The sequence below is a fragment of the Leptonychotes weddellii genome, chromosome 5 (genome assembly GCF_054177405.1).
Source record: "Leptonychotes weddellii isolate Sample4059 chromosome 5, ASM5417740v2, whole genome shotgun sequence".
NCBI classification, from domain to species: Eukaryota; Metazoa; Chordata; class Mammalia; order Carnivora; family Phocidae; genus Leptonychotes; species Leptonychotes weddellii.
This window is the reverse complement of record NC_138373.1, coordinates 97,203,410-97,224,789: the sequence shown is the minus strand read 5'-3', so window position 1 is coordinate 97,224,789 and position 21,380 is coordinate 97,203,410.

The window sequence follows — 21,380 nt, the reverse complement described above, 5'->3', positions numbered from 1 at the left end:
CATTGCACCATTGAAATAGCTTTATTCCATCTACTTGGCCAGAGTTAATAAAAGCTTATGATGGATAAGTAGAAACATGTTTAAATAACAGCATATTTTACTTCCTACGTATCTTCTGCAAAATGTTGCTGGAAGGGGCGCCTGGGTGGCTCAGTCGTTAAGCGTCTGCCTTCGGCTCAGGTCATAATCCCAGGGTCCTGGGATCAAGCCCTACATTGAGCCCCACATCGAGCCCGCATGGAACCCCGCATCGGGCTCCCTGCTCGGCGGGAAGACTGCTTCTCCCTCTCCCACTCCCGGTGCTTGTTTTCCCTCTCTCGCTGTCTCTCTGTCAAATAAATAAATAAAATCTTAAAAAGAAAATGTTGCTAGAAAAAGAAGTCTTTCCAAAGTATTTGCCTTTTTTCCTAACTGTGTTTGATCAAATAACAGAGAAAGATGGTGATTTCAATGGTTTTTTGTAATGGATCTTGGCCTCCACATAAAGCTGCAACTGTTTACCAGGTCTGCTCTTATTTCTGAGCCAGCATTAGATGTTCTTCCGGTCTTTCCATCAATAAATAATCCGCTAATTTATTTTATGGAATACATCCATACAGTGTCTTCTTTTTAAAAATCATACATATAATATAAAATAAACCCAACAGATTATATAAATCATATAGAACACTTATCATTAAAAATAATCTAATTGTTCCATTTTCCCATAATTCCTTTTGAGATTATTTAAATCTAAGCCAAATACTTTTCAGACCCTAAAACTAATGTCTAAAATTGTCATCTTAATTTGTATTCTAAAATATTTCCTTAAATAATATTTTCTCAAGAATTTAAACAAAAGAACCTATGAAACTTACAAAATTTTATAATTCTGACCTCTACCCTATCTCAGGTTGGATTTGCCAGGAACTCAAAAGAGATGAATATGTAGTATACTTATTAGAAAGTATTATTGGGATCAGCACTGAAGAAGGGGTGTGACAAAAGCAGGATTTGAACAGAGAAAAAAGTTGAGCTGTGATGTGGTCCAAAGGAAGACCTCAGCCAACCCTTGGGAGGGTTTGGATCTAGGGTGGTCCTGAGTTCAAGCAAGGACTTTGTACCCCACATAGATTAATCACTGGATAAGGACTGACTTTGAAGGAGAAGTGAGTTCGGGGAAGGCAATTTTTTTAAGCCAACGCAGTCTACCTATAGAATGTTGTGTCAGGCCATACTCTCAGTGGCTTTGTTCTTATTTATTTGAACTTGATTTCATTAGAGCTATTTCCCCCCTTGATGTTCATTGAGAGTGAAAATAATCCAAGCAAGTGGCCTATTTTTTTTTTTAAAGATTATTTATTTTTTTGACAGAGATACATAGCGAGAGAGGGAACACAAGCAGGGGGAGTAGGAGAGGGAGAGAGAGAAGCAGGCTTCCCGTTGAGCAGCTAGCCCGATGCGGGGCTCGATCCCAGGACACTGGGATCATGACCTGAGCCGAAGGCAGACGCTTAATGACTGAGCCACCCAGGTGCCCCGCAAGTGGCCTATTATTTAAAACTCATGGCAGGTGTTAATTAGAGCTCTTTGCTGGCAATAACAGATTTGGTACAACTTTTCTCCAATAATACATATCTATCATCATAGTTGGGTTGGCATTTAGGAAATAAAGGGAAAATAAAGATGGGAATATAAAATATCAATTTATACAGTTTGCTTTATCACCATAAAATTCTAGACTCCATGCAATGATAAAGAATGGAATATAGTAAGATGGAGAGGCACTTTTCACAAGATAAACCCTTCTAATGGGATGTCAAGTGAGATTTTTCCTGTTTCTCTTGATTTTTTGCTAAGGTCAAAAGCTAAGAAGAAAGAATCCTAAAATCCCTATATCCTATATTCAGAGAGCTTCCAGAAGTGGGGTTAGCCACTTTCCTGCAGGTCTTACTAAATTAGAAAGCTGACCCTATCACTAATAACCACTTTAACCTCCTCTTCTAGGAGATCATAAAAAATAGGCCAAAGAACAGGAATCATTAGTCTTTTGGGGAAAGTGGTGTCCATGAAGGGAGGTTGAGAGAAAGGGGCTATTTCCAATCCTCAGTATCAAGGAGTGTTGTGAGATAATCACTACAAAAGGTTAAGAATGTAGCAAGAACAGGAGACTGGAACCTTTTCCCCCCAGTTGTAAATTGGCTTATCAGCAGTTTCGCTGATTTGCCTCTAGAATACCCGAACAGGGAAAGGGAAAATTGAAGAGACCTAGGGCTTCCAGGGGCATGAGACCCTTACTCTCAGTTGTTGATCTGGCAAGCGTGTACAAATTGCTCACAGAAAATATCTGGTCTTGGCCTGTGTTGATCTCTCTCCTGATCAAGGGCCTCAGCTGCAAGAGGCTACAGACAGGCTTCCTTTGGTGGGGGGATGGGGAGTGAAGGAAGAGGACAAATGGAGCTGATTTCCTGCTTCAGGGAACTGTTCAATAGTAAGGAGCCTGGAGGGGCCAGCATTTGGATGCCTGCCACATGGAGATCATTGACAGTCAGTGTAAGGCCGTTAGAGAGTCACATCTCGAAAAAGAGGACTGCTATGGGCTGTCATGTTAAGGGTTCAAGAAACCAGGCACTTTAGACATTGTTCCACCTTCCTCGATTCTGCAAGCTGAGCTAGCATGGGTCCCGCTCCGGTAATGCAAGTATAACCAGGAGATTCTACTGATTCAGGGTGGTCTCCTATTTTGTTGGTTCCTGCTTTCCCAAGCAAAGCTGAATTTATAGTTGGAAGGTTCTCTATGTTTGCAGCTACTGGATTGCAGCAGATTGCCTGACTTTATATGACACTCTGCCTTACTGTGTGATCTTGGGCAAGTTAGTGAATATTTCTGTGCCCATTTCCTTATTCGTTGTTTGGGAATAATAAAATGCTATGTTATAGGGTTGCTGTGAAGTTTAAGAGCACATAGTTCATACAAATCATTCAGCATAGAGCCTGGGTATTATATTGCATGTCCTCAATAAATGCGTTATTAATGAATGGGGTCATGGCTTCTCATTTCATTATTTGATAGTGAACTCTTTTGTGAATCTGCAGCCCACACAATTGGGACTCTGTTGACACCCTGCCCAACCTTTGCAAGGAAATTCAGCCTTTTGTCTGGATTCTCAGCTATTGAAGAAGGTCCTGATTTAAATTAGATTCCTGGTATGGCCATTTTCTTGGCTTAGGCTAATGAGTATCAAAAAACAGAGTACTTAACACCGCTTCTACAAATGCATGTCTTCATACTTTACCCACAGAAATTCTGTTTCAGTAGACCTGGGGTGGAGCTCAGAAGGTCACTTGTGGATACACTTCCATAAATTCTGGCCTCGAGTACTATTGTAGAATTCTGTTGGGGGACTCACTCATCATCCAGCACCCACTTGGATATTGGTGTTGACCTAGAATTAACAAATATTTATTGAGTATCTACTATATGCCAGGCACTTCTATAAACATTGGCAATATAATTTTGAATGAGGTACTGTCCCTACTCCCAAGTAGTTTCCAGTGTAATGGGAGAAGCTATCAGGTAAAATGGCACTTACTAAGAACACAACACATTGGTCCACCTACTAATAATACTATTTCTTTCCTTTTTGTCCAGTTAACTTGTACTTATCAAATTCTAATCCCTGACTTCCCTGATTAGTTCAGATACCCATATTTTATTCTCTCATAGCACAATGTGCTTCTCTTTTGTAGTGGTTATTCTTACTGTAATTTTTCCTTTTTGTAGTGCTTATTTATTTTTCTTCTACACCAGGGCACTTCTTTGCACAGCACATGTCTGTATTTGCTTACCTTTATATTTCTAAGAACCTAGCATTTAATAATTATTGATTGATTGAACACATGAATGGGGGAAGCTCTGCAATAGGAATGAATAAAGGATAAAACAGAATTACATAGGGAAGATATCAAAACTAGTCTTAGAAGGTCAGAGAAGGTTCATCAGAGAAAGTGCTACTAAACTGCATTCTGACAAATGAACAAAAGTGAGCCATGTGAATATGTGTGGCTCAAGAGTGATCTCGTAGTTGGTTTGATCTATGGGACAGAGGTTCAAATATTTGGCACGAGCATATAGATAGTAACTGAAGCCACAGCAGTAAGGAATATTACTTAGGGAGAGTGCATAGTGTGATAGGTAAAAAAAAAGAACCCAAAACACCAAGGATAGACTTCCGAGATGATAAGAAATATCATGGTACCTCAAGTTAATGGATTTCTTCTTTTTATTTTAATGTAGCCTATTGTGACAGGAAACTCTCAGTGCAGCCAAAACTTTTAATGAGCAGCAGACTTTACAGATATTCTTACTTATTTAATATGAAAATATGTTAGAAAATTTGATCAATAGATTTATATATTAAAAGGTGGAGTCCATTTCCAGGGAGCCAGAAGACGAAAGATTTCTAATAGTGGTTTGTTTAGGCTTTACCTCCTTTGGAGCCAGGCAAGATCTCTAGGCATTTTCCCTCCTTTCTCTGCCTGACCCTAGACGAGGTGATCATTAACAACTGATACCAGACTTACAAGCATACACTATATAGGTTTGCTGGAATAGCTATGGAAAAACAATTTTTATTTCAATTTCTAATCCAACAGAAGCTAAGGAAGGGCTCACCCAATGCAGGTGACATTCTCCTCCACTCCACCCCCACCATTGAGACTCTGTTGTCTCTCTAGTCCACAACCCATCACCTCCCAAAACCGGAGAGTGTGAATGAAGATAAGGTAAGGACAGAGATGGGGTGAGAAAGAAACTTTGGCTGGGGGAGCAGACTTGAACCTAGGTCTAAGACTCCAAATAAGCAAACACAACATAGGCCCCCGTGGGCTCCAAAAATCAGGAAAGCAGAGGGTTCTTTCTGCCGAAAAACTCTTTTGCAATTTCCCTACAAGTGAACTGTTTAGTGGTGTCAACATATTATGTATGAAAATACTTTTGTGTGGATTTAAACTCCATGTTAAGCTCCTGCTATGGTACTGGGCATTTTTTTTTTTCTTTTTGGATATTGAAGACAAGGTTCTTCTCTCCAGGAGCCCACAATCTAGTTGTGGAGACAGTCCATGTGTAACCAAAATGTGCTTTACACTAGAGATTGCATACAAAACACTCTGAGCTGAATCCACTCCTGTAGATTTGCTTTTTATGGCCTTCATAGTGTTTTAAAAAATCTTAAATTCAGGGGTGCCTGGGTGGCTCAGTTGGTTAAGCATCTGCCTTCGGCTCAGGTCATGATCCCAGGGTCGTGGGATCGAGCCGCACATCAGGCTCCTGCTCAGCGGGGAGCCTGCTTCTCCCTCTACCTGGTATTCCACCTGCTTGTGCTCTCTCTCTCTGTCCAATAAATAAATAAATGATCCTTTAAAAAATCTTAAATTCATTGGCTTCATTTATTTTATTTTTTTAAAAGATTTTATTTATTTATTTGAGAGAGAGACAGAGAGCGGGAGAGAGAGCACGAGCGGTGTGAGGGGCAGAGGAAGAAGCAGACTCCCTGCCGAGCAGGGGGCCTGATGTGGGGCTTGATCCCAGGAGCCTGGGATCATGACCTGAGCTGAAGGCAGATGCCCAGCTGTCTGAGCCACCCAGGTGCCTTCAATGACTTCATTTAAAAACAGAGTTTTCACATTAAAATTTCTGGGTGTCCCTGAAAAAAAAATCAGAAAGCCTGGCAATTCTAGGTGGAAGCACTTCCTCATGGCAAAAATAATCAGCTGCCCCTGTTACGTGAGGAAGCCCTCAAGTGCCCATTACTCAAGTAATATACTCGTCTAGCGTCTAGACGCTTCTGAGCTCGTAACACTTACTCTGCCCTTCATGTGCCATAAATGCTATTCTCCAAGCTCCCCACATTGCAGCATTTAAGCCCTTTTAAGCAGCAAGTCCAAAGGTCTAAATTATCCCTCACCAAGTCTCCAGTTCCTCCCTAGAGTAGAGTTCCAGGGTCCTTTAGTTGTTCAGCTATCCTGGAGTGCTTCTTTGCAGGTAACTAACTGTTCCACACTTGAGTAGGACAGCTTTTAAAAAAATCCCTCAAACCAAAGGCTTTTAATTATATGCTTCAGACAGGACCATGACACTGCTAGGAGAACATTTATATACCTAAGGGAGATATTGTAAGTGATTCTCCACAGAATAAGGAAGATCTATCTCTTTAAGATTATTTATCTTTTTTTTTTTTAAAGATTTTATTTATTTATTTGAGAGAGAGAGAGAGCACATGAGAGGGGGGAGGGTCGGGAGGGTCAGAGGGAGAAGCAGGCTCCCTGCCGAGCAGGGAGCCCGATGCGGGACTCGATCCAGGGACTCCAGGATCATGACCTGAGCCGAAGGCAGTCGCTTAACCAACTGAGCCACCCAGGCGCCCAAGATTATTTATCTTTTGACTAGAATAATGGGGCCCATGGACCCAACACTTTCATCACTATGGGAGACCACTCAAATGAGTCTTCACAAAACAAAGTTACCAGCTTATTGTCTTGTGGGTAATGCCACTGATAGGATTCCTTGCTACATGTGTAAAAAGGCAATTGCAATGCAGTAAGGAACATATTACAAAGATAGGAGCCTAGTAGTCGAAATTTAGTTAACGAACTTTAATATACTCAGTGACTCAATTAATATTAAAATAGTCAATATTTATTCAATAGGACATTTAAACATTAAAGCTTAGGAAATATTACCTGAAAATGATATAGCATTGGAAATTCTCATATAATTTAAAGAATTTGTATTCCAACCATTTGCCATTTCCCAGTTTCTCATGTTTAGGTAAGTCACACTTTTGTCCACCATTATAAAGTACCAGCATCAAGGGACACATCAAGGGTCCTTTTAGTTCTTGTTTCATAATACAGTATTATACAATAAAGCTGAAAGAATCTTTAAAGATCATCTAGTACAACCGCAGTATTTCATTTTTGCACATTAAATCCTTGACAGATGTTTTTAGACGTAGTTGTATTCAACTAGTTTCCATTATGTAGCTAGGCTTTGATCTAGAAGATTTCTTATCTATGGTCTACATAAAATGAATTAAAAACCACTCCCTTTCATCTCCTGAGAGCAATATGTGTGAATCCTTTGCTTAGCCCTACTTCTTTGTAGACGATGTTTCTCTCACTGGTTCCTGGTAAGGATTCTTTTTTTTCTTGATAAGCCAGTTCCTTTATCTGTTTCTACAAAAGAGCCCAGCATTTGTCACTTCACATTTGTCAAGCCTAAACCACATAATCTTTTTAGCATGGGATATTTTACAATATCTTCCTGGGACTTTCTCTTTACCATCTTTAATTAATCCCCCAAATTGCAAAGTAATTGAACTACATGATCAAGAAACACTGGACAAACTTTGGGAAGAGAGCACAAACTCTGTATCTCATTTCCATATACCAGGGACATTCAGTGAATGATTTATGGAAGTTCACTCAATTGTCTGAATTAACTATATAGTTTCAGACTGTAGGGCAGCCATGTTTAAAATTTAACCACAAAATTTATAAGATCGAGATATTTAAGTCACTATCTTAATGTTACTGTAGGACAGTATAAATATGATTGTAAGAGTTAATATTTCTGTAAGGCGGTATGTAATAGTGTACTGTAGGACGTTCTCTGTCATGGTGGCATTAAAGGAGAGAAGCTGAAAATAATTTCCCTTGCCTTTGGACATAGTTCCATTCTTTTATTATTCAATATTTAATCTAATCCTCATTAAAGCCAGTTTAAAACATGTAGTTAATACTTCACTCTAATTGTTCCCTGGGAGAATATGTAATTTATTCATATATTCACAGGCAATTAAAAATCTATTTATTCATATATTCACAGGCAGTTAAAAAATCTATTTCCTAGAAAGCCAGAACAGTTTGAAAGAATTCTGTCATTTACAGTCTAAAATTGGTTCTGCTTTAAAAATTAGAGTAATCTGTTTCAAATATCGCATTAACTTCTTCAAATGATTGTGTTGTTGTTTCAACAAAAGCTTCAAAGTTAATTTCTTCATCAAATAAACAGTGCATCAGTTGTGACTTTGAAATAAGAAGCTGATCATCTGTTTTTCTTTATAATCACTGTGTATGTAATACATTTTCACTCTGTGACTAACTTACCATTTCTATATACAAACCGTTAAAGGCAACTTAGAAAAATCTTATTTCTAAAGTTATTTTCAACTTAATTTTATAGGAATAACACATGAGCACAACATGTATCAGGTGCTACCAACCTACAATTATCCAATACAAATCTGAAATGAATACCGTTGAAAAAGATGTAAAAGCTGAATCCCTAGAAAAATCTATTTGGCTTTCTGTGTTTTAGTTGAGGTGGTTGTTATTGCTTTCATAATAAATTATGGCCATTTCATATCAAGCCTTAGCTGAAAGTAAAATTTCCTGATCAAATTATTAATGACTAAATAAATGTAAGGAGTTAAAAGGAAATGTTGACAAACCCATAATATAATCATTGCAGAACTATTGGTTCTGGTATAATTAGAGGCTAGTATAATCCAACAATTCTGTAAAATTCACTTAGCTTAATTTCAAGAGTGTGTTTATGGTGTGGTTTGTTTGATTAGAAAGGCTCTCTTTGTTTTGCTCGAGTGCACTTTAAATCTCTCTCCCAGGAATATATATTATTACCAATGTACAAAATGTCAGAACGTATGGCAGAGTTTGTTAAAACCCCCAGAGTCAGAAAACTTAAGAAATCCACAAGTATTTTGACTACTGAGATTTGCTGAATGAAGGTTTTCATCTGATCTCTTCTTTTCTACAGTGGTACAGACATTACTAAATAAGGCTTTTCTGAAGTTCATGAAATTTTCTATAAACAGATTATCTTATGTATTCTTGTCATCACATAACAGTCTGGTCAACTGCTATTAATTAGATCAGTTGATTTATTTATTATTTCCGTTATGATATTATCCAAATAATTTTAATACATTAATAACACTTAACATGTTTGAGAGAACATGAATGTCCTTACATGTGTGAAATACAAAATTGTTTGGAATTCTGTTTGTACGGATTGTTTGCCTGATTATTCCCTGTGCTTTGCCAACCTTCCAGGATTTTTCTAATTCAGTTAGAATTAGATGAATCATCTAGATCAGCATGTCCACACACTTCTGCATAGTTCAGCTCTCACCTTCCTTCCAAACATTCAGCATTAAGAAGCAGCATGTAACAAATTTTTGTGAGTGCCTGGGGTCTAGTCTACCAGGAGAATGAGTACTTGGACTGGTATAGTTCTGAGTGGAAGTGGTCTGTCTGGGGCCTGGGTTAATACTAGTCCTGAGGGGACCTGGGTGGCTCAGTCAGTTAAGCGTCTGCCTTCGGCTCAGGTCATGATCCCAAGGTCCTGGAATCGAGTCCTGAGTCGGGCTCCCTGCTCTGTGGGAAGCCTGCTTCTCCCTCTGCCTCTCTCTCTCTGTCTCCCATGAATAAATCAATAAAATCTTTAAAAAAAAAAATTAGTCCCAAAAGCTTCCAAGTCCCTCATGGACTTTGAGGATCACCACAGGTGAACTTCTTCAAGGGAGGTGAGAATTTACTTCATTTTTTTTTTGTGAAGAATGAGGAAGTATGATGGTAGTCAATATCCAGTAGAATGAAGTCCCTAGACTTGACCTAACCATTGCTCTGAATCTGAACCCTGGAGGCAATGAGAGTTCTTTTTTTTTTAAATTTTATTTTATTATGTTATGTTAGTTACCATACATTACATCATTAGTTTGTGATGTAGTGTTCCATGATTCATTGTTTGCGTATAACACCCAGTGCTCCATGCAATACATGCCCTCCTTAATACCCATCACCGGGCTAACCCATCCCCCCACCCCCTTCCCCTCTAGAACCCTCAGTTTGTTTCTCAGAGTCCATAGTCTCTCATGGTTTGTCTCCCCCTCTGATCTCCCCCCTTCATTTTTCCCTTCCTACTATCTTCTTTTTTTTTTTAACATATATTTTTGTTTCAGGGGTACAGTCTTCAGTCTTACACAGTTCACAGCGCTCACCATAGCGCATACCCTCCCCAGTGTCCGTCACCCAGCCCCACCATCCCTCCCACCCCCCAACCACTCCAGCAACCCTCAGTTTGTTTCCTGAGATTAAGAGTCTCTTATGGTTTGTCTCCCTCTCTGGTTTCACCTTGTTTCATTTTTTCCTCCCTTCCCCTATGATCCTCTGTCTTGCTTCTCAAATTCCTCCTATCAGCGAGATCATATGATACTTGTACTTCTCTGATTGACTTATTTCGCTTAGCATAATACCCTCTAGTTCTATCCACGTCATTGCAAATGGCAAGATTTCATGTTTTTTTGATGGCTGCATAATATTCCATTGTATGTGTATATATATATATATATATATACCACATCTTCCTTATCCATTCATCTGTTGATGGACATCTTGGCTCTTTCCATAGTTTGGCCATTGTGGACAGGCAATGAGAGTTCTGATGAGCCTTAGAAAGGCCACTGAAATAACGAACCTATTGGACTTTACTTTCTCAGGGCAATCTCTGATATTCTTTCCAGGTTTAATAGTTATGTTGACCTATATTTGACATTAATCATTTTATATTATCAACTCTTTATAGCCACATGATATGTGTACAATGATACATCCATGACATATTTTTATGTTAATCAGTAGACTATGCACACATTCTATAAGAATATTCTCTTAGAGACAAAATACCTCTGGATAAAAATGTCAGACTAGCCTAAGGATTAAGTAGTTTTTAAAATTATTATTGTTTTAAAATTACTGTTAAAAATGTATGTCATTTTTATTGTGCATGTATGAGGGAGAGAGAACAAAAAGGAAGGGGGAAGGAGAAAGGATGAGAGAGAGAGAATACATGCTGACTGCATTTATACGTAGAGGCCAGTGTTATAACTTGAGAGGACATTTGTGACCTGATCTAGTTATATCTTTTATTCTCTTGGATTCATCAATTTTGGGGAAATTTCAGCCACTATGAGAGTAGAAATGGGAAAAGAAGAATGAGCAAAGCAAACTGGTGGGCCTAAAATAATTACCTCTGAACGACCCTTGCAATTCAGTAATACATCCTTGTATATTTGTATTAACATTGCCTGCATTTAATATACTTGTCTCATCTTACTCTCTCAATAGCAAGCTTATTTAGCATGGAGGTAAGGCCCATGAGCCTACTCTGTGCAGTACTACAATGTGCCAAAGGATCATTCTAGAGTGAGGGAGAGAGAAAGACCTGTCAGGACACCAAAACCAACAATCTGCCTTTTGTGACTTGTTCTTAAAGCACACTTCTGCTTCTAAAATCCAATTCTTCCTTCACTTACATTCTTCCCACCTTTTTCTTTTCATATTTTCGGTCAAAACTCTGCTTGCTTTTCCATATACAGTGCAAATGCCAATTCTTCTGCAGTGTCCCTCCAAACACTCCTAATAGGTTTTCATCTTTCCTTTGTTTATATTCCCAATTTCTGCCATGTGCTGATTTAATTATTTGCATGTCTTTCTCATCTATTAAGTCACAGAGCTGCCTCTGGAACTAATGGGCCATTCAAATTCAGGGCTCTGGGAAGGTGGAGGAGATGGAGCTCAGACCCCTTGCTGCTGTTTTAACCAGAGTGCTCAGCTTTTGTGTTATATACTGAGGAGAACCAATGCAATTTCTTTGATATTAAGAGAAACCATTAAACTGCTAAAAATCAAAGTTGAAAGATTACTACTGACATTTTTAATTACTGAAGGGATTATTTCATTCATTTCTATATTGTGGCAAGCTTGTAATGAACAGTTTTCCAGGAAATGAATAAATCAGGATGTACCCAATGAGATAAATTAAGAGAACTTTATGCATTTTAGCTTAAAACACAATGAATGCACTCAGTATTATTGCTGGAATATCCGTCCTTCTCAAATGTTAAAAGGGGAGAGTGACAGGACCTGAAATGCTGAGGAGTGGCTGGGGAGAAGAGAATCAGGCCCTGGAATTGATTTATGAGGAAGGGTGGTGAGATTTTATGGAGTGGAAACTAACAGATGGTTCACAGTTTTGATTTTTTGTTTTGTTTTGTTTTGTTTTTTATTTCTTCCCACAATGACCCCTCCCTGAGCTACTTCTGGAATATACATTCTGTACCAGCACACAGGCTGAAGTTCTTTGGGAGATCTGCTGGCCTCATATGTAAATAGCACTTGGGTTGCCAACACAATGATGGCTTTCAGCATCACCGGTCTCCAGATTCATAGTTGTGGGTATTGTGAGTGATGAGTTGTTTTTTTTTTTTTAGTCTTCATACAAAATTGTCTTACCAGACATGATTTCTCAGAGGCTTGGGGAGTCACAGGTGTGCTTTTTAAGCTTCTAGTCTAGACCGAAAGTATGAAAACATTAGTCAACCTCCTCTAAATTCATTTAAATGAATCATAAGTTAATTCCCTCCAAATCTACTTACCAAACCTCAGTTGATGATATTTTTTTCCTTTTAGGAACCAGGAATGGTAAAAAGAAAAATACACTTGTTTTACAAACCAGGTATCTTTTTAAAAAAATGTACTGATATTTCAACCCTCTTAAACATTTCACTAAAATAAAATGGGGCTTATAAAATATGGACTTTACTCCTTAAAGTCCTTGACTTAATTTAATTTTGTTTAAAATGTGAAACAGATTTCTGAATATGCACTACTATTGAGCCTAAAACTTGAGTTTGAAAGGATCTTAGCAGGGCGCCTGGGTGGCTCAGTTGGTTAAGCGACTGCCTTCGGCTCAGGTCATGATCCTGGAGTCCCGGGATCGAGTCCCGCATTGGGCTCTCTGCTCAGCGGGGAGTCTGCTTCTCCCTCTGACCCTCCCCCCTCTCATGCTCTATCTCATTCTCTCTCTCTCAAATAAATAAATAAAATCTTTAAAAAAAAAAAAGAAAGGATCTTAGCAGTCATCTAATCCAAATATCTTCCAGTGCAGGAATCATAAATAATAATGTACTCATATTTTGGCACTTCTGTTAGAAATTCTCTCTTCAGGGAGCCAGCTACTTTACAAGGCAGCCAACTTGTTATTCAGCGCTGCTTGTGAAAAGGTTTTCTTTATATCAAGCCACGATTTGCCCACAGGAGTGAGGCTACCACAGATCAATTCTTGTTCTACCTTCTGGGAGTCTGCAGAATTCTAATTTCTCTCCCAGAAAAATTATTATATATATATATATATATAAAATGGCCCTCTTAAGACTTTTCTTTTCTATATTAAACATATATACTTCAAAACCACTTTTCATATTATATGGATTCCTGGATCTTCTCAACTCTAGTCACATTTACCAGGAATATTTCCCAATTTTTCAATGTCCCTCCTAAATTTATGATAAATGCCCTTTAAAAAAATTTTTATTTGAGTAGAGTTGACAGACAATATTATATTAATTTCAGGTGTACAACATAGTGATTCAACCTCTCTATACATTATGTTGTGCTCACCACAAGTGTAGCTACCATCTGTGACCATACAGTCCTATTACAATATCATTGACTATATTACTTATGCTGTGAGTCTATTCCCATGACTTATTCATTCCATAACTTAAAGCCTGTATCTCCCACTCCCCTTCATCCACTTTGCCCAACCTCTGACTTCTCTGCCCTCTGGCAACCATCAGTTTGTTCTCTGTAGTAGTAGGTCTGAGTCTACTTTTTTTAATTCTACTTTTTATTTGTGCATTCATTTGTCTTGTTTTTTAGATTCCACATGTGAGTGAAATCATATGGTATTTGTCTTTCTCAGTCTGACTTACTTCACTTAGCATAATACTCTCCAGGTCAGTTCATGTTATCACAAATGGCCCACATCTCATCCTTTACCATAGCTGTGTAATATTCCTGTGTGTGTGTGTGTGTGTACCCCATCTTCCTTATCCATTCGTCTATGGATCAACACTTGGGTTGCTTCTGTATCTTGGCTATTATAAATAATGCTGCCATAAACATAGGGGTGCATATATATCTTTTTGAATAAGTGTTTTTGTTTTCTTTGGGCAAATATCCAGTAGTGGAATTATTAGATCATATGATATTTCTCTTTTTAATGATCAGTGCTTTTTATAGCTGATTTTTTGATAAGATCAGATATCTTAAGGGATCCAAGTACTTCAGCTTTAAAACATTATAAAAATTTAAATAACTTATAAACAAATATTATTACTACTTTTAAAAAATTTTTTTATTTATTTGAGAGAGAGCAGAAACAGAGGGAGGGGCAGAAGCAGAGAGAGAGTACAGAGCCTGATGTGGGGCTCCATCCCAGGACCCTGAGATCATGACTTGAGCTGAAGTCAAATGCTTAACTGACTGAGCTACCCAGGTGCCCCTATAAACAAATATTATTAACCAGTGTATTTTCTCTGATATTCTGCACCATACTTTTATAGGCACAAAATATTAACCTATGAATCTTTTGTTCTGATACAGAATAATGAATTATTTTCAACTTCTTCTAGGTAAATCTGCCATTGTCCCTCATACAAACCTGCTAGAATTTTACTGGGTATCTTTGCACATGTTCTTTCCATTGCCTCTCTTCTCACCTCATCAAAGAAACTTCACTAATTGAGCTTTTTTCTCCTTGAGTGAGAAAGTCTTCAAATTTAATTATTTTCTCTTTCCATCAAATTCATCAGGTCCAAAAAAGAAAACAGCATTCTCCTTGTCACCATCAATAAATACACCCCTTTTATTCAACATAGTGACAGCAATCAGACAACAAAAAGAAATAAAAGGCATCCAAATTGGTAAGGAAGAAGTAAAACTTTGACTATTTGCAGATGACATGATACTATCTACAGAAAACCCTAAAGACTCCACCAAGGGGCTCCTGGTAAGTGTCTGTTTTAGGCTCAGGTCATGATCTTAGTGTCTTGGGATCAAGCCCTGCACTGGGTTCCCTGCTCAACAGGGAGCCTGCTTCTCCTTCTCCCTCTGCTCCTCCCCTCTGCTTGTGTTCTCTCTCTCTCAAATAAATAAATAATAATAAAATCTTAAAAAAACCCTAGAGCTGATAAGTGAATTCAGTAAAGTCACAATAGTTTTCTACCCATGAAATGTACTAGAATGTAGATAGGTTCAAAGTTCAATTAGGTATACAGGATGAAATAAGAAATAAATCTGGACATTAAGGAAGTCTTCAGAGAAAAAAGAAGTATGTGTTTTCCAGTGTATTGAGTGATGAAGTGATGAGATACAGTTTGTTGTGAGCTAGGAATGGTTGAGGAGGTGGGGAGAAGAGGAAAGGGTATACCAAGCAAGTTGAACGTCATGGACAAGAAATGTGAAGTTGTGGAAATGCAGGGCAGGTTACAAGCTAGGGTGATGATAATTAAGGGACGCCTGGGTGGCTCAGTTGGTTAAGCATTTGATTCTTGATCTCAGCTCAGGTCTTGATATCAGGGTTGTGCGTTCAAGCCCTGCGTTGGGCTCCACGCTAGGCATGTAGCCTACTTAAAAAAAAAAGGAGGTAAAAGGGAATATGTGAAGGTTTTTGTGCTCAGTAGTTTAGAATTTATTTTGCTAACCAGAATTCCCAAGCTTAATTAAATGAGCAATAGTGTTCCCATCCATCAATCAATGAAAAAAGGTCTTTGTGATCATATAAATTGAGAAAATCCCTATAATACTATAAGCTTTCTTAAATATTCACAATTCCCATTCACATATTAAAAGTTCTGAAATTCCTGTAAAAATAGCTATTTAATTTGTTTAATCGGTGTCTTCTAACTCAAGTAAGTGTGCCTTCTTCCTCTGAACCCCTCCTTCCTACTTAAATGGTATCCATTTGAATAGGGTAAACTCTTGGTATCTGAGGATTTTCAAGGAGACTTAAAACTCCATGACACATAATATTTGCTAAGATACCATTTTTAATGGTGAGTACTTCAAGGATAGTGTGTGGATGTGAGTCATAGACGGGTAAGAAACTCTAGCCAAAAATGCAGAACCCACACACCTTTGTGCAACAATGCTGCTTTCTGTGATACCTTATTTCATTTAATTGTCAAAATAACCCTGTAATGCTTGTATTATTATATTAGCCATTTTAGCTATGAGATCACTGATGAGATTATATGCTGGTATTTGAGGATTACAAACATCTTTGGACATATGTGTCATAATTTCAAGATCTACTATACTTATTTTGTCTTTTATGCTAGATTTCATGCTTCTTGTGGTCAAGGACTATATTTGACGTTCTATACTTTTACTGCCCTCAGCACTTGGGATGAATTTGTTGAATCCTATAGGTTTTCAGTCAGTGTTTGAAAAATGAATGAATTATAAAGTTTGTAAGTCCAGAGAGAAGAAGTTATATAGGGTATATTGATTGATTAACTTAAGTAGAGAGGAAATACCTAAGAGGAAAGTAATATATGGTGAAAAGAGTAGTAGAGCCAGAGAATATGCAAAGTAAGCCTCAGGTGACATAGTTATGAATTTAAATTTAATGAAGTATTTCCAAGATCCACTGGAAGTTTTATAGGACAAGTATAACAAGAGTACACAGATATTTCACTGAATTGGAAAGATAAAGATATTTAATATAAAATATTGCAACACCAGGCCCATTGAAAGTTGCCCAGAGTCAGGTAAGAGATTTAAGTAAAGATTTAATGAAAATGGCAACTTAAAAACATGCAAACAAACTTGTATAAAAATTAATTGCTGAACTGCAATGTGTATTAATTTTCTAGGGCAGCCAAAACCAAGTACCACAAGTGGCTTCAACAACAGAAATTTATTGTGTCACAGTTCTGGAGGCTAGAAGTCCAAAACCTAGGTGTTGGCAGGGTTGGTTGTTTAAGAGAGCTGTGAGGGAAGGAGCTGTTCCAGGCCCCTCTCCTTGGCTTGTAGATGGCCATCTTCTCCCTAATCTCTGTAAATCATCTTCCCGCTATTTGTGTCTCTATGGCCAAATTTCCTCTTTTTATGAGGACACCAGTTTTTTGGATTAGGGCCCACCCCAATGACTTCTTTTTAACTTGATTGCCTTTGTAAAGACAAAGTCTCCAAAGAGGTCACATTCAGAACTACTGGGGATTAGAACTTCAATATACGGGGCGCCTAGGTGGCTCAGTCGTTAAGCGTCTGCCTTCGGCTCAGGTCATGATCCCAGGGTCCTGGGATCGAGTCCCACATCGGGCTCCCTGCTCAGCAGGAAGCCTGCTTCTCCCTCTCCCACTCCCCCTGCTTGTGTTCCTGCTCTCGCTATGTCTCTCTCTGTCAAATAAATAAATAAAAAATCTTTAAAAAAAAAAAAAAGAAATATATGTTAAGTAGATGAGAGAGAGATATGGAGTAGAGGTTAAGATTTGGCAGACATCAGCTTACATATTCATTCACTTATATGAAAGATGTGATACATAGACACATCTATAGGCTTTCAAAATGCTTTAGCTGAGAAGGGAAGGAAAAAAGTCTTAACTAGGAAGATGCATTGCTGTAAGGGTTAAGATGGGAATGATTTAATGATGTATTTGGGCTGAGTGAAAAGAGTGAGTGTGGAGATGGGTATCTGATAAGGCAATGTCTTTTTTTTTTTTTTTTTAAAGATTTTATTTATTTATTTGACAGAGAGAGACAGCAAGAGAGGGAACGCAAGCAGGGGGAGTGGGAGAGGGAGAAGCAGGCTTCCCACAGAGCAGGGAGCCTGATGCGGGGCTCGATCCCAGGACCCTGGGATCATGACCTGAGCCAAAGGCAGATGCTTAACGACTGAGCCACCCAGGCACCCCTGATAAGGCAATGTCTTAAGGGGACATGAGGAAATTAGGGCCCCGAATAGGAAAAAGAACTTTACTTTTGACCTCCTCCTGGCCAAGTTCTATATTTATGAGATGGATAATTATAAAAATATGATAGAAGAGGGGACAATGAAAAGCATAGCCAGAATGATGTCTCCATGGATAGCTGCAGCTATCTCCTTGGAGCACGGGATGTTGAGCACCCAGACTGACATGGCCATTGTAGTCCCCAGTGGTGACAAATACCTTGAACCTGATCTACTGCCCAACACAGGTCTGTTTTTGCACAGACATAATTTTTAAAACCTCATCCTTGAGCGATATCCCCAGAAAAGTCAATGATCTCAGACTCCTTGATAGGCAGAGAGATGCAATTACTCTTTAAATTTTAGATGCTGCTCAGTTACCTGCTTTTCTCTATGCTTTTGTGTGTTTTCTCTCTCTCCCAACATTTACCTCTGGTTACTTATCTTACTCATGGTCCCAAATGGCTGTTCTAACCCTTGGATCCACCTGACGTTCCAGCTGCACAGCTCACCACCAACTGGTATTTTCTACCATATCTATTATTTTTATTTATATTTATTTATTTATTTATTTGACAGAGAGAGAGAGACGGTGAAAGAGGGAACACAAGCAGGGGGAGTGGGAGAAGGAGAAACAGGCTTCCTGCTGAGCAGGAAGCCCGACAGGGGCTCGATCCCAGGACCCTGGGATCATGACCTGAGCCAAAGGCAGTCACTTAATGACTGAGCCACCCAGGCACCCCTGCCATATCTATTGTTTTTAGCTTTCCAAGATAAACATGATTGGCTTGGCTATGCTCTCTTTATGTAGAGTCTTTATACCAAGTCATGATCTAGACTTCTGGTGGACTTAATTATGTGTTACCTTAGAATTAATTGTCGACCCCTGTCTAGCCATCTATGGGGTAGAGAGGGGAAGCATAAGGTCTACTGTTTACTCAGCAAAAGCTGTGAGCAGAAGATCCTCCCAGAAAGGAGTCTAAATAGAGTGGACTTTCTAAAGCACTGTTTTGTTTTGTTTTTAAAGCAGAATTTTAGTTCCTGCTTCAGTTCATACATTTTACTCCATGATCAGTGTTATTTTTAATTAAGGAATTTCACTAATACTCATATTAACAAACTTTAATTGAATTTGATATTACATTTTCAGGCTTGGCACTTGTGGTATATAAATTCTAATTCCTCTCATAAAAATATGCTGAATAGATTGAATTAAAATAATCACATTCGTAAAATCTCTGTGTAGTCAAAGCCATAAATGTGTAAGATTTAATACTGCAGAATAGTACTGTAGCATGTGGACAGTGACAACAATCCAAGCAGCCTAGCATATATAGTTGACATTGCATATTGGGTCTCCTTCTGCCTCACTTAACTCAGGGATTAAGATTTGAACCTGATCTCCTTGCCCTTGAGTTTATCTACCTCATTTCGAGAAAACAAATGATTTCTGTCTAAAGTTAATTATAATTTACATGCAGTAAATTTACTAAATTGCTTCCAGATCTGTACCTTTTTTTTTTAAGAAGTAGATTAGAAAGAAATATTTGTGCTTTAAAAAGAATCTTTGTGTTTGTCTAAATGTATGTTTTCTCTAACTACGTATGTTTAGTTAATTATTTCTATGGCTGAAAATGATGCCTGAAGTAACTTGAAAGAATTGGACTGGACATTGCTTTTTCAGTCAGCAATTATCTATATAGGAATGCAAATTTATTTGTAAAAACTGACAAAAACACAACTTTCTGGGAAAGTTTTTGCTGTGACCAATAATAGAGAGCACAAATAGAATTCATCTCCTGTTTCAGTATGGATTGATTGGCAGTAGCTGCCTTAGGGCTGGGTTGAGAAAAATTTTGAGAGTGGATGGAGTGGGTTACAGGGAGCAATTCAGTTAACGATCTCTGCTATGTGCATGGAATGGGAAACTGTGCTGTATATTTCCATCTCAATATTAGTGCTGTATCAGAAATAGGTGAGTAACATTTCTACTCATAATAAGCATATTTGCAACAAAATTTAGAATAGGAAAAAAGCATATATGATTATATTTAATTCTCTGTTCCACTTAGATATTGGCTATCCAATAAGTTGCCAGAGGCATTTGAAGTGAGGAAAACACCCTCATCTCTCCTGCCTCCACTCCTGGGGTACACTTGGACATGAGGAAAATAGGCCTTGTTCTACTCCTTTCCCAAGTTCAGGGGTCAAAATAGGACTCCCAATAGCCTATCAAGACCCCAAATTTGACCTGACCCTAAATGTGAAGGAAAAAACCCTTTCTAGCTAAGGGAAGTAGAGTGATAGATGGAATGGGTCTTAATGTTTATGTACTATCATCTCTGGGGTAAGAAGTTGAAAATAAGAAGTTGAAGACAGGAAAATCAACACTGTCCTGTATAAGAAATAAATAGGAATGTGATGATGGAGTTACCAGAAAAGAGAATATGGGATCGTGGAAAGAGAGAGGCACCATGTCAGGGCCCTGCAGCTTAAAGATAAATGTGGTCAGCAGACAATTCTCCATTGTGGAGTGGTGGAAGAATTTTTAACAACAGTGATTCTAGCTTTCCATTCTATGATGTGATGTAAACTCTCTTCATCTTCACAAACAATCAGTATAAAACCACCTGTACATTTTGGGGGGAGGTTTATTTATATAAGCTCTGGAAAAAACCATACTATAGTCACTTTTTTGTTTGCTCTTAGCTCTAATTTGGCCTCTCATTCATGTTGCCACTGATCACTGCCTAGAAAACTTAGATTCCTGTTTCTTAGATTTCTGGTATGGTACAGCTATCATCACATGGGTGGCAATGCACTGGTAAATTAGAGGAGGTCACACTTTCCCAAGAGTCCCCACAGAATCCATCCACACAAGACTAAACAGGACTTTTTCCCCTCTTATTTGTCTAATATACGATATAGTACTAAATTGCATATTTTAGTACAATATATACTACTAAATTAAAAATATTTTTCTCTTGGGCACCTGGGTGGCTCAGTTGGTTAAGCGACTGCCTTCGGCTCAGGTCATGATCCTGGAGTCCCTGGATCGAGTCCCGCATCGGGCTCCCTACTCGGCAGGGGGTCTGCTTCTCCCTCTGACCCTCCCCCCTCTCATGCTCTCTCTCTCTCTCATTCTCTCTCTCAAATAAATAGATAAAATCTTCAAAAAAATAAACAAATAAAAATAAAAATAAAAATATTTTTCTCCTCCAATCCACCGTTGAAAAACGTATGCATGTTTGTATGTTATGTTCACTACTATATTTCCCATAATGTAAAACAATCTTTGATACATAGTAGATGTTCCATAAATATTTGTTAGATTAAAATCAAGTAAAAATGTTATAAAATAAGTTACTTTTATTACATGTGATTCGATCTGATATATTCTAGTCTAGTCCCTAATACACTTAATTTTTAAAATGTGAGGCAACAATCCACTGAATTGAATTTTTTTCTTTCCAAATTTTATTTAAATTCTAGTTAGTTAATGGGGCATCTGGGTGGCTCAGTC